Source organism: Ptychodera flava, chromosome 3 (assembly GCF_041260155.1).
Source record: "Ptychodera flava strain L36383 chromosome 3, AS_Pfla_20210202, whole genome shotgun sequence".
Classification (NCBI taxonomy): domain Eukaryota; kingdom Metazoa; phylum Hemichordata; class Enteropneusta; family Ptychoderidae; genus Ptychodera; species Ptychodera flava.
Window position 1 is genome coordinate 11,420,798 of NC_091930.1, and position 15,596 is coordinate 11,436,393.

The 15,596-nt window shown below is 37.0% G+C and overlaps 1 long non-coding RNA gene across 1 annotated transcript in view; it reads right to left on the reverse strand.

Moving 5' to 3' along the window:
* The window catches only part of LOC139129562 (uncharacterized), a 39,887-nt gene extending 27,586 nt beyond the window's left edge, over positions 1-12,301 (reverse strand). The window contains exons 1-2 of the long non-coding RNA XR_011551614.1: positions 12,195-12,301; positions 11,164-11,279 (exon numbers count right to left, since the gene is read on the reverse strand). This is a non-coding gene — a long non-coding RNA (uncharacterized lncRNA). The remainder of the gene's footprint in view (positions 1-11,163; positions 11,280-12,194) is intronic.
* Positions 12,302-15,596: the final 3,295 nt, after the last annotated feature.

Here is a 15,596-nt window from a genome sequence, read left to right on the forward strand (position 1 = left end):
CTTTGTTGAATGTGACAACACACGTATGGATTTTCATTGACAGCGTCACACCCAAAATACATTGCAACGTTCTTCTGATTCATTGCTTGAGCTTGGAGACAGTATATTGGTGAAGACGTACTATTCGTATTATATTATAATCAGCTCTAACTACCATGAAAATGAGGTTGGTCTTTTACCGTGCTTACATGTATGTGTATTTTACTTCTTTAGTATCGAATATAAAACTTTGAGACACACCCTCAAGTTTGGTATCGAAGAACTATGTGCCTTCCAATTGAGGTGAAGAAGTTTTAAAGTTAATATTCAATGGTAAGTATAATGCCAGTAGTGTTTTATAAAAGTGCGAAAGATTTCCTGTAGAGTTGTAATTTTGCTTTTCTGATTCTGAACGATATATTCAGTTTTATTTTATACTATTTTGTTGGGCGTATTTAGTATAATGTTGACTTAGTCTTGTCCTAAATGGAACTGTATAAAAAGATGAAAATGCTTACACAATTGCTCTTGACCTCTTACATGACGTTAAGCCTTAAGAACAAGTTAAGGAATTACCTGTCAACTGTGCGTGTAAAATACCGTTTGCCTAATCTTGTTCGCAGGACTGTCTGGTTGTTCGTGAATCAGTCTCCATCGGATCGATTACAGTTGCAAGTGGTTGGAATACAAAATCCACGGGGAAGATCCTCTGAAAAACGTTTGTGTGTGAAATAGCTTTCCTGTCAGATAGACTGTCATCACAAAAACAGGACAGATTTAATCTTTAGAATGTGGACACATATATATAACAACCTTTTTACAATGACGTAACCTTCAGCTCAGTCAAAAAATGATCTTGAATACACGCCAGTTTCGTTTCTAGTAACAATATATTATTATAATTTCCATAACAACACTATTGTACGACACATTATTCATTTTGTTTCTTTGTTTGCATGTTTGGCTTTAATGAACCTGGCGTGGGTTTAGTGTGAGCTGCAAAGTAGAGAAGGGAGTCGATCTCCGGGGTACACTGTATTTGCTATTTTATGTGTCATTTTACGCTTAATTCGCAAGCAGTGAATCAGTCTTAATATTTTAGTTGTTTTAGTTGTTTATTTTGTATGGTCGATGCAAACAATGTCGTCATTGCCTGCGTTTTTTGTGCGCTAGGAAAAATGCTGTATCTGAATTAAAACACTCAATTCAAGAGGATGTGTCGGCAGAATGTTTTTCTCCAATTGAATATTTGCAAAAGCTCCAAGAAGTGTGAACATTCTTTGAGTAAACGGCGGTAATATAATCGTAACATTGGCGCTCGTCAGAATGGGTACACAATTTTCATAGGGAAAATCGATTTCCTAAAATAAATTCCACAATGGGTAAAATAGTCCACCGTTTATAAGTTAAGACTGTCCTCTGATTGAGGGACATTATTCATTTTTGAAATGTAAAATCATTTCATCATAAGAGTTTTTTTCACCGGTAAAATCTTTTTCTTTTGGTGAAGGAGAAAACATTCATTTATCGTTCGTTTTCCATCGTTCCAACATTTTGAAAAAGAGAATGTAATATCTTTTTAGTTGTAGTTCAATGCTGCATGTATATATCCTCCTGCGCCTTAAATGTTCACAAATGTCATTTCAATAGATTCATTATAACACTTTCAGACAAAAATTAATCAAACAAACAAATGAGCAGAAAAACACATAAGTAGAAGAAATCAGCGAACAAAACTACATATGCACGTATGTTTAGGTAGGTCTCGGACTTTTGAAATTGCAGTGTACTTCGTTATTAAATTTGGGGAAGTTCTGCTCAAAATAACTAAAATGTTGATACCATTCTTAAGCACTAGAATCGAGCTTACAAACTAACTCAGGGTAGGTCTTCAGATTCCTACGAAGAACATGACTGAAGGAAAACTCACCTAAACGCAATCGATAATTGATGTTAATTGTATTACGGCTTTGTAAAAATTATGTGCTTATTTAGAATGATAAATTTTACGATTGTTTATTCACCTTCCTATATCTGACGATATTTCTCTTATCATATCTGTGATAATTTTGTAAAATAAACAAGCTAATCGAATTTTAGTTATCCCAGTATCTCTTGAAATAATACAACCTTGTTTAATCCAAGTTCATAAGTTACAGCGAACCTGCCTTAACATTCTTGCAACATATCTTAGATATAAGTTGTTCCTGATATTTGATTTCTTTCGATTAGTAATTTGCACATTTCAGCCTTTATTTAAATAGACAGAAAAAAACATTCTTATTCAAACATCTCAAACGAAGTGATCGTTTTGGTCAGGATATATGTTCACACAATATATTAAGTTTATTCAGGTCATGGCTCTTATGTTTGTTGCCGTATTCAGGCAAACATATAAACGGCTAAAATCATCGACTAATACTGATACCCTAACGTTGATAGAGTGCTAACAGTAAAATGACATTTGAAGTCAAAGACATTGCCCAATAAGGTGTAAACCTACTTAAGAAGGGAATATTTCTCATCAAAGATAACAAGGAATCTTGATATTATTATCTGAAATTCAATATTTTACTTAAAACAAGGGTATATGGAGAAAAAACTACTTTTAGTTCGCATCATGTATCCTCATTCTCAAATGGTAGGGGTTACAAGAATGTCACTTTAAAAGTTTGGAAATCATGATGCGAAAACCCATGATGCCTCCAATTCAAAAAAAGCAAGTAAATTATTGCCAAAACATTTAGTAGTTTTGCTAGAGAGTATTTAAAAAACACACATATGATAATTTCAGAAACTTTGACGAGCTAGAACGGAGTTAAAGATTGGAAATCGTAAAATTCGGAAATATCTAGTTGATTTGCAGAAATTGAGTAAATTTACACTTCTTTATCCCTGCTTCGGCTTCTGTCTTAATTGTGGCTTAAAAATTACTTAAAATGGAATAAATCTATCCAATACGTGATTTTGAGCAAAAGACGCTGTGCTAGGTGCGGCGCCACCTTTCGTATAGTTGTCAAATATTTCTTCTGAGAAAGAGTGACCATATGGCACAATACCACGAATGAATATACCATTCGCCACCACGTGCAGAGTTGTGTTGAACTAAGGTTTTCCTATATTAAAATATTAAGCGACAGGAATTCTCTTTATTAGATCAATGTCAGCTTGCCTACTGATTTTTTTGTGTGGCACCCTTAAGTGGTGTTTTTGATAAAATTCAGGCTCATTGTTATGATTTCTACGGTCCTTATGAATCCTCATATTACCAAAGCCATTATTCACAGCAGTCTTCATTTTAATTCAAGCAAACATATCTTCACAAAAATTGTTCAAAAGTGAAGTTCAAATCAGATATGCATTGAAGGTCCTAACTATTACTCAACAGCCCGGATCTGAAGTGGTGATCATTATGCAGGATACGTATGCTTGATATCAAGTGAAACGGGTAACATTTTCGGTTTTCAGCTTGAGCCTATTTTGCGAGTTAAAACCTAAATTATTACGTGGACATCTAACACTAGGCTGACCTGTAATGTTACAGGAATAGAGTATAATAGATGTAAATTACTGTAATTTAATATAGTTAATTTAATACAATTTCATATAATTTTGATTTAAATACTGTTAATGTAATATAGCTTATATGTAATAAGAAGACACGACGTTTGATTTCACGCTTATTTACAACTATTATTAATTTGATGTATTAAGGCAAGGGTGCTCTACCTAGACTCTGCAGGACTGCTAAGGAAATTACACTAACTGATCACCTTGTTTATTGTCGTACATGTGTTTTTATATAGCTCATTCTCCCACCATTGACCTGAGTATTAGTCTAGAATATTCTGAAGATCATCTGTAGATCATGTGTTTGAGCTCATTCTCCTCCAGGACCTTGAATTCAATTTGACATGTCATAAGTATTTATAAATTCATGTTTTTCAAGTGGAGCTTGCTTTAAAACAGCAATGTTATCAATAGGGATTCTATATTATTCTGATATCGTCTGGAAATAATCACTTAGTATAAATACGGAATGGTACAGATTTTCAGGCAGACTGTTAGGGATCACGTCAGCGTTTACTTTAAGGCATTTGGGACTTTCCAATTCCTTTACACGTGCTTAGTGAGCATTTGCATGGATCAAACTCAAGCCTGCAAGCTAATAAGGACTTGTCGGTCTACATCTAGACTAATCAGGGAGGTTTTGCCATCCCAGCTGAGATAAGTAACCAGTAAACGTTTAGTTTGTACTTTATCACTCACCTTAGTTAGTTTAAAATGTTATTTTTAAAAAAATCTCTGACTTCACCATTTCTTTCTATCATTACAGCATGTGTGTATGTATGTGTCTGCATTTTTTGCTCACGTGTGAACACGTGAGCATATGTTGCAGCGATGTCTGTCTGTCTGTCCGTCTGTCTGTCTGTGTGTCTGTCTGTCTGTCTGTTGGTCCATTTTCTCAAAAACGGCTGAACGTATTTCAGTCAAATTTGGTAGACATCTTCAGAATTCAAATGGCTAGAACTGAAAAGGTTTTGGTGGGCGTGGCTTGGATATTAATGAAGTTATGAAAGTTTTAATTTTTCTGTTACGCCGCGTATGACAAGTGAAAACAATCGACTGTTTGAGGGCGCTGTGAAATGTGCTTGTCCAGGTTGGCTACAGCTGGATAGCTCTGGTTTCAACCACGGTCCCTCCGTGTTTCAACCTCGTATTGAACATTAAAAATATGATATTTTATTACTCATTCAACTCACTATTCAAGATAAAATATCGTTTAGCAAATTAGCTTTATCCTTGGTAATTGATTGTTCCCTCGCTGCTCGATCGCCAGAAATGAGTAGCACTACGTTCTTACAGCCCTGCGTACGATGCTGTGTGTTCCGCTACAGCTAATAGCCCCGCTCACCACAGCCCTGCAAAGACCCGTACGTAGAGTTGGTGACTTCAAATCCATTTTTGGACTTGACGTAAAAAGCCAAATTACTGCCGAAATTCAGCGTTCTTGGGCCCAAGTCGTATCCCTGCCTACCTCAGCTACTCGATCGCTTCCAAAAATGCCAGTCTTTTATTCTTTTTTCGTAAATAACCGTCGATGTCGGCAACTCTCTCGCTAGCCCTGCGTACGTACGCAGTGTACGCTGTGTGTTAGGAACGCACACAGGATGCACAGCGTACACTGCGTACGTACGCAGGGCTAGCGAGAGAGTTGCCGACATCGACGGTTATTTACGAAAAAAGAATAAAAGACTGGCATTTTTGGAAGCGATCGAGTAGCTGAGGTAGGCAGGGATACGACTTGGGCCCAAGAACGCTGAATTTCGGCAGTAATTTGGCTTTTACGTCAAGTCCAAAAATGGATTTGAAGTCACCAACTCTACGTACGGGTCTTTGCAGGGCTGTGGTGAGCGGGGCTATTAGCTGTAGCGGAACACACAGCATCGTACGCAGGGCTACGTTCTCTACCTAGCCTCATGGCATGGAAGTGCTGATGAATAATAACTTTGGGTCAAAGGTATTGAAGTGTCCAATCAGGTTCGTGCACAGAGTCCAAGGCCATGACCTACTTCATGTACTTCTGCACTGTTTTGATTTTGCTTCGCCAAGAAACGTGTTCGTCATTGTCCATAGAAGTATGTTTGCTCTCCTTTGAGGTTGTTTGTGAAACAAATTCCGGGATAGGCCTTGGAATGCATACGATCGGCATCGCGGCAGTGCATGTAGCTAGCCCTACGAGTATGACGAGAGTGTCCGGCTTTGGCTACGCCGCCTCCCACCTCCGGCAGGCGGCGTAGCCAAAGCCGGACACTGTCGCCATACTCGTAGGGCTATGCATGTAGCGTACCATGCTTGTGTAACTGCCGAGCTCAACGTGCATTCACGGTTGATACTCGTGTACAATCATGATGTGTTCAATTCTGATGAAGATTCATAAGTCTTACTTTTGCAGTCTTTTTTCCGTACGATAATCCCGACAATACGTGTTACTGTTAGACGAGGTGGCCATTTTATGATAAGTTTCAATACTGCACAGCTACATAGCGTCACTATCGTGTGATCGAGGTACAGCGTGTTGAACGGGATACAGAAACTCTGCAGAGGGAGAAACGATCGTTGACATGAACAGTCAATGTACTTCAGCACGTAGTCCGCAGATAGCGGATCGAGAAAATAAACGTGTCCCAGTAAATAACGGAATATTTATGTACATTAACTCGATATTAATCAAATTTCCAGCTCATCGCAAAAATGTATTGCAAGATTAATTTGTCACTGACAAATACTGCACTGTATGGAAAAAACAGTCTGTAGAATAGTTCAACTTCAAGTGGTATTACCCGAGACAAACACTTGTGTTGTCAATTTTGATTCATTTCATAAACTTCATACTTCATCGAGTATCGTGTATTTCAGCCTTTGTGAAGCCATTTTATTGATATTTTCAATTTTTGTCTTGGCTTTGTTGTGGAACATGTTGAATCGTCTCCGTGGACATGTAGGCAAAAGTGTGACGGGGTCGAAGTGACTTGGGTACCTGGGGCCGACCAAAACCAGTGTGAATTACTGGGGTCAAAGCGGACAGCGGCCGGGATGACGTGTTCCCCAAGCGAGCTACCTTCAGAAGTCTGTTTCATCGCAAAAAAACGTCAACTTTTAAAACCCGTCATTTATTTACTGATGTTATTCTCAGCATCACAAACATATACGCCTCTGCTATGTATCACAGCAAATAGTTATATTTGAGCGCCCCGTAAATGGGATCCTCGTTTTTTTGCGAACCCGGAAGTGTGTCTTGCTCAATGCATTTCCTACCCATAGCGAGGGAAACTGCCCGCGTTCCCATGCTCCCATGCACCCTTTTTCAATGCCAGTGCAACGCCATCTGTGCAAAATTTGTGGTGGTATGCTCCCGTGTGATGGAAAACCTCTCTTATTCTAACAATGACGTAGTTGACTTTGGACTTCGATTTCGTAAATGTGATGTCCATGCAGTGAGTTTGGGTTGGCGCGCTTATAATGCAATCTTCGCCCGCCTGCGGTCCGATATCCCGCATTTATTAGCGATATTTATCTGTTTTGACTTGACCAAAGTTGGCAAAACTTGCTATGTACATTAAAGATACTATGATACAAGATTATTGAAAGTCATTTGACATTTTTTTCAGCCAATTCCCAATATGCATATTTAATGAACCTTCCAAATTAGGGATATATACTGGCATTTACTTGATAAAATTTGGCGAAACATGCTGTGTACATTGATCATTATACCAGGTTATAACAGTATTGAAAGTCATTTTGCATTTTCATGTCAGCTAATTCATAATTTGCATAAATAGCTAACAAGCTTTCACGGTTTGGCATATAGAGCTTGAAGGACTTGACCAAAGGTAATTACACATGCTATATTGTGATACAATGACAGTACTCAAAGAAATTAATTATTTTTATTTCAGCTAATTACATATTGAATACTTAATGACCTTTAGAATTGATCTGTGGTGAAATTCATTGTGTTGATCATAACACTTTAAATGTAGCAAAGCATGTAGCAAAGGTTCAAACTTGCACATAAATGCAATATATAATGAAAACACGTGAGCATTTTCAGTTCATATCGGTTCTGTTGAGTGGAAAAAACTACTGCTATTGAACCTGTAATTTAACATGTGAAACATGAATATTTTAATATGATTGCACTACCTTCCTTAAGGAGTTGAGATGTTCTCAGGTTAATAAAATTTGCCTTTGCAGTGTCTCTGCGTGTGGTTAAGGGTGGACACCTTGGAATATTGATTGGTTTCATGTATTCAATAACCACGAGCGATCGTGCGTAATGAGGCAGATCATATTGATGGTAGTGGCAAAGCGAAACAGACGCAATCGTCAGCAAAACAAAGATGAAAGGCGTGGACTTTAAATCATTTGCTCATTGCACTGTATAACAACTTGAACGTTTACAAATGGAATACCACGGAGAAATGAAATTTCAACGAATTAGATGTCGTTATTGTCGTCGTCGTCGTCGTCGTCGTTTTTTGTTGTTGTTGTAAAGCGTTCTAAAGTGATTCGCAAAGCATTGAGGACAGAGACTGGCTCGGGTACTGTTTGATCGATTACCTTTAAGGTGGGAAGACTTCCGTAACTGTTTTTTCTGCAATATAGTAGTATTTTCAGAAGTCGAGTAGCAATCAATATCAAACTGGGCATAATGTTTTTTTCAGTAAAAGCAGGACTTTCTCATTTTTCTTCTGGAGATTTAGTGTACAACACATTGTTAATGTTGGTGGTAGAGTCAAGATTTGACCACACAAAACGAATGTTAGACTGAACAGATTTTCTACTCCTCAAGATAGAAAAGCTGAGTGAACAAAAAGCTGGATATCGATTTGAAAGATTTCAGGCATCGTCATCTAAAGCTTTGCAACTTTTCAAAAAATCAAAAAGATGGCGTGGAATGAGGACAGAGTCGATGGTCGACATGTTCAGTCTACTGAAAAAAGACGGATTCACGTTTCGAGCAGACCAGTAACCAAATTTACCTTATTTGTTGGCAAAAATTACAGGAATATTTTAATAGTAAAAGTGACTTCTCGAGGTCGAGGTAAGAGATCCTTGAAAATGCGGCCAAAATATACCAACATAAAATCACCTAGAAGTATCACCAGTAAGTGAGTAAGTAGAGTAAAGGCCCTCGGAAGTAGTGATAAATCAACTTATGAATCTAAGGTGTAATTGACAAGAGGAAATACACATGAAAAATGACTATACTTTTGTTCAATTCTTTGCAATTATCTCAGTCAATCTCAAACCAATCATACGGCCATCGTCGAGGTCAAGTTAATGAATAGCTGGTGCTAGGATATTTCTAATGAGAGAGGCTACCCAACCTGTGTTCGCGTAACGAAAAATCTGAAGAACGTTCATCTACACTGTATCGGTGATTCAAATGAGAGGAAAATGTATCAAAGGTGTTTAAAAAATTGCATGGTGTGTGGCATTTTTCTCAGGTGAGGAACTGTGAACATAATACCACAGACATTCCAACGTATGGAACGTAATAAAAATGTTTGTTGAACATTGAGAAGACGTCAAGCAACAGCAAACTCAAGGCAATTAAATCATTTAATTGCCTTAGTATCATTAATTGCACGGTCTTGATCTTTTCTGGCCCGTTCTGTTCTCACTGTTCAGTTTCATTTTCTCAGATTATGATATTTGTTCTTCTAACCACTGCCCACAAAACACATTTGGTGGCGAGGAGTTTCTGGCAAGAAGTAGTTCAACGTGATTAAAGGACGCATTTATTTTAACTGAAACAGCTCCCTTGCACTACCAGAAATAACCCTTATCTTTGTAATCTGAATATTACTTTTCAATACGTATCTCTCAGTTTGGTCACGCGTAGTGCCCTCTTTGATGCCACCAACATTCTACGGGTTTTTGTTAAGCGCATGTGACATCTTCAACGTCATCGTTCGAAGGAATGTTAGCGCTGTTATCGCGTTGAGCACCAAATAGGCTGTTGCGAACGTTTATAGATGAAATTACAGCCTTATTTTTTAATATACGTGTGTTCCTTGTGGCGGAGAATAATCTGTTGATGGCGTAGATAATCCTCTTCGGGAGAAGGTTTGCAAACTCTCTGTAGCAGGTGTCACTGATACAGCCATTTATTGCACACGATTGCGACTACGCTCATAGTAATATTTCTGAAGTTCTGCAAGTCATGTGCGTGATACACCTATGTTGGCACTGTCTATCGTCCTTCATCTGCTGAAACTGAAGTGTCATTTTCCTCGAATTATTGTCACCACGGCTGCAGTTGACATACTTTTCAGTACATGCCGCTGACTTACTCGTCTCAATTGAGTTGCGACATACATTGTCGGTGTTTATGGACACTATGTTGAGTCATGTCTCCTGTATCGCTACAAACATGCAATGCATTTGTGAGTGGTTGGGCAAAAACATAAGCGAAAAGAAACATTCTCTTACGAAGTTGATGATAAATTTAAAATTTGAACACTGGTTACTTGAACACAGAAACATTGAGGGGTTTCTTCCTCATGAAAATAAATAAATGTAAAATTGTCTTTTGCGAGTCTTGGAAAAGGTGAACAACAGAACCGGTTAACCCTTTACGATATATACTATTATATATATATATATTATATATATATATATATATATATATATATATATATATATATATATATATATTATTATTATTATTATTATTTCTATTATTTTCGGGACGAGTTAATAATTTGGAAGGCCTTGGTTTCGACTGGCCGTGGGTAAGTGGGGAGACAGAACTCTTAATGTGATCAATGCTACCAGTTATGTCCATGCAACAGTAATCCAGACACACACAGAAAAATATAGTAACTCTCCTATTTATTCTAATTAAATATAAAAGAAATATTAAGTTACAATAATAAGAAAAACTTATCTGACTCCTTTGCGTAAAAGGGGGGGTAGGGAAGTAATGTGTAGTACAGTTTATGAGCTCTACAGTTGCCCGGGTTAAGTAAGCGTCCGTCTGCCGTGTTCACTGTCCAGTCGAGCATACAATTCCTTGATCCGGTAACTTCAACACAGATCCCGTTCAAGTCCTTTCCCGTAGCACATGTACACAGTTGTTTGTCCTAGCACCAGAGGTCCCGCAATTCAAGCCTTGTACGGCAGTTCCGTAGGATGTCGAGATTGTCTCTGTTCAGGTACAACTGGCCAAGTGTATGCACACCCAGTGCTTCTCTCGTAGTTCAGTCACTCTGCTCAATGGTGGGACCACAGTCTTACACCGTAGAGTCCCGGCTTTCAGCACACACAGCAGGTGCAGGGAGGAGTGCAGCGCAAGGAGGAGAAGTGAGGAGTGAGCTTCCCAAGCTCGATCATAAAGTTATATCCACTACGCATTGCATTTGACATTAAAGGTTTGGCCGTTGATAAATTGTCAAGGAGTGGACGCAAAGTCTGGTCTCAGCAAGTTCAGAGGTTTCCATAAAGCCATTATGGTAATGACCGGGAGGGCACATTGTATACATTTGTATATATATATATATATATATATATATATATATATATATATATATATATATATATATATATATATATATATGGTCTATTGACCACGGAAGTACGTATTTTTCTCCTAATTTTTGTATGTCTTACCTTTTTGACTTCACCATGCCATTTTTCAATCAACGTGCTCCTTCCTGCATTAAATCTTCCATTCTTTTTAAAACCTTTCTTTGTCGTTCTTCACCATAGTTAACGTACAACCTCATCTGATGTTAAAGAAAATCTTTTTCTCAAATGAGGGTGACATACATGTATGTATGTATGTATGTATGTATGTATGTATGTATGTATGTATGTATGTATGTATGTATGATTGTTTTAGTGGGCGAGGGCAGTTTTTTTGCTAAAATGTGAAGTGTCGCTTGTCAATGGCCAAGTTTTATGTATTTACACTTACACACACAGACACCTACACACCACCACACACACCATCACACACACCACACATACACACCTACACACACTAAACACTAACACACCCACACACACACACCTACACACACCTACACACACCTACACACACACACACACACACACACACACACACACATATATATATATATATATATATATATATATATATATATATATATATAACATATATATATGGGTTTTGTGTGTATGTGTATTACCTACAAGTTTCGAAACTGGTTACGTTAAAGGGGTCACTGAACTTAAACTTGAAAACATGAAAACCCCTATAAATAGGATTAAACAAATTATACATGTACTGTACTAAGATATTGTATATTTAAGCAATAAAGCACACCCAGCGATGGTATAACCACGAGATTTTGACAAGTTCACGACTTATATGCATGACGATAGCCGAGTGCATATATGCAGTGAACTTGTCAAAATTGAGTGGTATACCGTCGGTAGTTGTCATTTATTGCTATTATATCATAATAGTACTTTCAAAGTACGGCTAGGAACGTCAAAAACGGATTTTTTTACTCAAGCTTACAGCTCACGCGTTTGCTAGCCGTGATATATCGCGAATATACCACGGTTCTTTCGGCATCTCGACAATGAGATCGTTGTATTTGCTCCATCAATATAATGGTATGATATAATTTATAATATATCACTTTCTTGAGTTAAAAAATAGCTTAATTTACCTTTCTTAAATATCCTTCCTCATCTTCTTTTTCTGTCGGTGCTACGTCGCTATAAAGCTTGTCAGCCAGATTTTTCAGTAGGTTTTCATCAAGAAAAAACATTTTTATTTCCTGATAAAGAAGTAGAAACCATAGTAAGACATCTGAGGAAAATTGAACAGTAGAACCAGATTACAATCATTTATTCATTTAAAATGAAGGAAAACGAAAACAAAGTGTTAAAAGTAGCATCGATTAATAATAACAGTGATTATTACTTGAAACTCTACCAATACACAAACACTAAACCATACAGAAATACATTTACACGCATGCATGCATACATACATAGACACATACATAGATACACACACACACTTTTTCAATACAACTAGCCTGAAGACTAAATGTGCTAAATTCCAAAGCCCCTGTGTTTACGCGCAAAGCCTCAGACTAACAGTAATGTATCAAACATTATTAACACGATCGGAAATAATTTGGGATAATTAGATTTTCATTTTTTTAATTTCTCAAAAATTGTTAGGTGCCAAATAGATGAATGTTGCAATAATAAAAATTACTCATAAAAAACAAGTGTGTAATTAAATAGAAAAGCAGATAAGTTTACATTTGTAGATTTAAATCGACATTACTTCACCATCCAATTATCCTAAAATTAGTTTCAATCATGTTTATATTACCATGCCGTGTCCGTCGCTTTTTAATACGTGAGCTGTCTCTCGAAACCATTTGCCTCATGTAACCGAGACGTTTCTTAAGCTTCACTCTTTACATGTTTGTGTTATACTCCTCGACGAAGTACAAAATTCTCAAGGGGATTGATCGGTTTGCCATCTGACAGTGCCAGCTCTATCTGTTGCAAAATGCATCTAACCTATACTGAATATTAATAGAGCAACATGATCATAGTTGTTTAAGTACTGTCCAAACGTTAGTTAACCATTAATAGCAACTCCACAATTGGCTATTGTACACCATACTGCGAAATTAAGTGTCTTCAGCCAGGAACTCATTTTTTGATCTATTTATTCCATAGCTTTTAACTTATTCCGCAGCCAGTTTGTGGCCATCGACATATCATTTGAATCCAGCTTCTTAAATTCTATACCTCAGTACTCTCTGCGTGCCAAAAAAGCGTCTATTAAATGCAGATATTTACAATTAGTGCTGCACTTCTCACTATTATTGAGTGTGAAACCCTTTGGGAATTTCGATACAGAAATGAATGGCCTTTGCTTATTCTTATTAATGCAACCTCTTCGATGTTTTCAACCCCATAGTATAATCTTTGATAACCGCCTCCTTGTATGGTTTTGGTTGCGAAGTATATAAGAAATATTAGCATTCGTAAATTTTTTGCTATAACTTTAGTCATTTGATCGTTGTACTGTTTCAGGTCGTTTGATGAGGTGTAATCATCTAGAACAATGATGAACCAGTGCCTTTTAATGACTTATGGAAAAAAATCAGTATATTTTATGTGTGATCTGATGCATAAGACTCGGCTCATAAAACACGAAGACATTATAGTCTACGTACATAAATCTCTAATACGTATTCCCCCCTGTCTTGAAGTCGACACATGAAAATGCACTGTAGAAACTTCTGGAATTACCGTCATAAAGTACTTAAATGGCTCTTATGGTAGTCATCATCAACGTTTCTACTTCAACGAGAATCGCCCACTTCATCCAGAGGCATTGTTTTCGTGCTAGACACCATTGCTTTTCTTAGTTGCCATTGTGTCTTTTTTTCCTTCTTTCAGCCTTTTACGCCGACTAATGCACACAATGTTTTAAGGCCTAACCAGTTAGAATAACTTAGGTATACCTGTCAATATGCGATATGAAAAGTATACAAAGGCGTTCCTTTCAAAGTAGGCTATGGCAACGGATGGCTTGTTTCAGAGTTTAAAAAAAAACTAATATTGCAGGTCTTAAATGCAAACACTGACCTGCTCTACAAACATCCTGTTTCACCAAATTTCTCAACAGTCCGTGTTCATTTGATATATGTGCAAAATGACCAGGTGCGTGTTTATGAAATACGTTTTTTTACGTACAATTTTCCAATGTGAAAAGTTTTTCACTTATGTAGTCTAATATTTGGATCAGATTCAAGGCTTCTTTCTCTCACTTGAACAGAGGATATCCACATATCTGTCACTCCCAGGTAGAATGTTTTTCTTCATAGTTTTGAGAATGTTTTCTTACCAATTCTGCTCAGCATAGCCTAACAGAACTAAGCGGAGACATGATCAACGGAAAGGGAAATAAAGGTTTTTTTGACTTCTTTCCATATAATTCAGGCTTGGCCTTAGAGATACATTCCCGTTCCCACTCCACTCAATGCAATTCCATTTTTTTTCGAAAACAATTCTGGGCATAGTTTCCCAAATGAGCATTGACTTTATCGCTCCTTTTCAATCGTTTGTAATTCATAACCTCCGTATAAGTTGGTGTATCATGGGAAATACCCTACTTTAGAAACATTTGCAAGAATTTGGTATTGTGCTAGTGACCCTCGACTCTGTAGAGACAGTTTCTGGTCTAGTCTCTTCCCTGTTAAAATATCTAATTTCTCACAAGTTCTAAGATAGAGATTGTTTATCATCACCCACTTTGCTAGAGACTATGCAGTGCCCCATGGATATACACTGATGACACAAAACACCCCTTTGAAAGGTTTGCAAAATATTTTGGCCTGTTGACGTTTGGTTACTTTATTTCTATTCCCTGTTTAGATAAATATGTTTAAATGTTTTTAATTAAGGAGCCGTCATATTTATGGCCGGTGGGTCGGAGGAATCTGAGGGGGGTCACTCAAAAAATCGAAAGCTACAAGGGGGGGGGTTGCTCAAAAGTGGAGAACAAGAAAGGGGGGCTACTCAATTTTGTTGACATGTATTGAAGCATTTAGTGGAGTTACGAATTAATACAACAATAATAGTAAAGATATGTATATTCATACCCGGTATTTGTGTACACACACACACATACATACACATAATAATATATATTATATATATATAATATATATATATATATATATATATATATATATATATTATATATATATATATATATATATTATATATATATAATCATAATACAGGTGGTTTCAAGTAGAAACTAAAATCTCATTACACTTTGTGTTTCACGTTATTGTGATCTTCAGACGAGAATGATCAGCTATTCGACGTGGCAAGCCTTATGTTAGAGGCTAGTACTGAGTACATTTTTCAGTATTTCCTGATTAAAGATTGATATACTTGCCTGATCATTAATGAGAAACGTCTGCTTTCTATATTCTACATTGTATAGGTTACCGATAGGGGAAAATGTGTACAGCAAGCTTATTCTAATGCTATAAAGTTAAAACCAGTTGAATGCCTTGACAACA